Source organism: Engraulis encrasicolus, chromosome 16 (genome assembly GCF_034702125.1).
Source record: "Engraulis encrasicolus isolate BLACKSEA-1 chromosome 16, IST_EnEncr_1.0, whole genome shotgun sequence".
NCBI classification, from domain to species: Eukaryota; Metazoa; Chordata; class Actinopteri; order Clupeiformes; family Engraulidae; genus Engraulis; species Engraulis encrasicolus.
In genome coordinates, this window is record NC_085872.1 from 49599490 (window position 1) to 49602031 (window position 2542).

Here is a 2542-nt window from a genome sequence, read left to right on the forward strand (position 1 = left end):
TTAATTGGTGTGGCACACGGAACTCTTCCTCACTTCAGGAAGATTGGCAAGGGGTAAGCTGTGTTTTTTTCCTCCGTGTCACAAAGTATTTAATGATGTTTCTGTACTTTAATTTCTCTGCTACTTTATTGATCTTTGATGGGAAGATATTCTGTTACGTTTGTGTTGATATTTTCGTTGTAATTTTCGCTCAAAGTATGTACATTAGCGCCATTAATGTCCGCGATCGTTATGAAGTTAACAGGTGCTAACGAGCAGATTGGGAAGTAAATAAATGCTACTGGATCGAGGCCCCTCGTCATCTCTCCTGCCTCTTCAATCATCCAAAGACTGTTTAGTCTGTTATTTTAATGTAATGGTCGGTTCATGTCCGTTGCATTGACTTGACTTGTCATTGGGTCTGATTTTAAATGTGCCATAGTTCAATGTGGGAGCAGGTTCACACACTAAATAAGACACTAAGGTCAAGCACAAGCAGATTTTTTGTTTTATTTTTCTCAGAGCAGAGTAGAGCAGATGTTTCAGGTTGCTGCCATCAGAGAGCAGTGACTTGACCTCAGTGTCTTATTTAGTGTACTCCCACATTGAACTCTACTTTTTGGGTCCACGCACCTACTTATTTCTAAACATCTAGAGTGCAACAATACCCATGCCTCCTAATGTGCCATATAACCTGTATCTCGCCTATTGTGTGTGTGTGTGTGTGTGTGTGTGTGTGTTTGTGAATGTGTTCACGCAGATATAAGAAGTTGGGGTTGGGGTTGATGATCCACATGATGGTGATGGACCAGGACAGCTCTGGACCTCCTGACTGACAGCTCCATCCTCAACCTCCCTTCCTGTCCTTCACACATGTGCAGGTAAGGCCAATTTTTAAAAACTCACTGCATTGTCTGAGGCAAAAGTAGGAGAAAAGGAGTGAGTGAGTGAGTGAGTGAGAACCCGGCCATTACATGTGATGTGACCCTTAAAGGGCGTGTGTGTGTGTCCTAGAACCAAGACAGTGGCAGTGTGTGTCTGTCTGTCTTTGGTTAAGGATATTTTTAAGATACTACCTTGTTGTGTTAACATTATTTTGCTATTTCTGACAGGCAGAGGCAGTTTTCTGAAGGATGGTTAATGTCAGTATCAACATGTTGTGATGGAGGCTTCCACCTGAGCTGAACACAGAAACTTGCACACAGTGGTGAGTAAAACACTGAATCTGTTTTGTTCTGCACTAGACCAATAAGTATTTCATACAGTAATTCCTTTCTGTGCTGTGTTTATTTATTGAAAAAAAATGTGGATAGAGGATAATACAAAACACTGGCACTGTAGTGATCCCTGCACAGGCCAGAAGCTGTGTATCTCTTCAGCCTGGTGTTCTGCATTAAAATGATGGGTGTGATTTTTATGTAGTGTATTCTATGTATCCCTCTCGTGTGTGTGTGTGTGTGTGTGTGTGTGTGTGTGTGTGTGTGTGTGTGTGTGTGTGTGTGTGTGTGTGTGTGTGTGTGTGTGTGTGTGTGTGTTTGTGTGTGTGCATGCGTGCAGATGGAAGCAGTCGTTCCTGTTCAGCATTGATATGCCGGTAATGGGTTTGATGAGCCACAGCGTGGTGATGGGCAATCAGCATCAGGACCAGGGCCGCTCACAAGGAGAACCTCCTGCCCTGCCTCTTCATCCTCAACCTCCAATCTTCCTGCTCTTCACACATGTGCAGGTGAGGACAACCTCTAAAATGCACACTTGACTTGAGGCAAAGGGGGGAGAATAGGCATGCATGCATGCACGTGCACCAAACTTTAAGACAGTAGCAGTGTGTGGGGGGGGCATGTGCACAAGCATATGCACGTGCTCATGTCATGTCCTTCTGTAGGTAGATAGGGGTTGGTTGTTTTTGTCTTAATTGTCATTCATAACATTAACATGCCTTTTTTTGACAGGCACAGAGCCAGTTTTCAGAGGGAGGGCTGATGACACCAGCAACTTCGGATCTGAACCTGATCAACCCAGCACCAACCACTGTGCCGCTCCTCCTCTGCCAACTGCACCACATGGCTCCACCAAAGAGGTTGGATATTTAATAAAGAGGACTCGAAACACGCCCACTCAATGCAAAAGCGAGTGCTCAAAATTCGGTCTCCTAAGGGGGCGTTGTCCCTCCTTCTTCTTCTCTTTTCGTGGTGTTTGCACACGACGGGCGCTACCGCCATCTACAGCGCTAAGGGGACTTCATTGATTCTCAACCTCAGGACTCCGAAGGTCTCCTAACCGAAGGTCTCCTAAAGGGGCGTTCACCCGACATAAAGTGGATACCGGAAAAGAAACAAAATGACGCTTCTTGTTAGATCTACTTTCTTTGGCTCCACCATCTCAAAAAGGCACAGACACTACTCCACTTCCTGCGAAGGATGAGAGAAGAGCCGACCTCCCCACAACGGCACTCACCACCTTCTACAGGGGTGTCATTGAGAGCATCCTGACCAGCAGCCTCTCTGTCTGGCATGGCAGCCGTCAAGCTGAAGACTAGAAGGCAGTACAGAGAGTTGGTGAGGAC

At 45.8% G+C, this 2542-nt stretch overlaps 1 long non-coding RNA gene across 1 annotated transcript; it reads left to right on the forward strand.

Annotated features, from left to right (window-relative positions):
- The first annotated feature begins 796 nt into the window (after positions 1-796).
- Positions 797-2045, forward strand: LOC134466646 (uncharacterized). The gene is made up of 4 exons (XR_010038364.1): positions 797-860; positions 1092-1186; positions 1537-1705; positions 1929-2045. It is a non-coding gene; the product is annotated as an uncharacterized LOC134466646 (long non-coding RNA).
- The last annotated feature ends 497 nt before the right edge of the window (positions 2046-2542 follow it).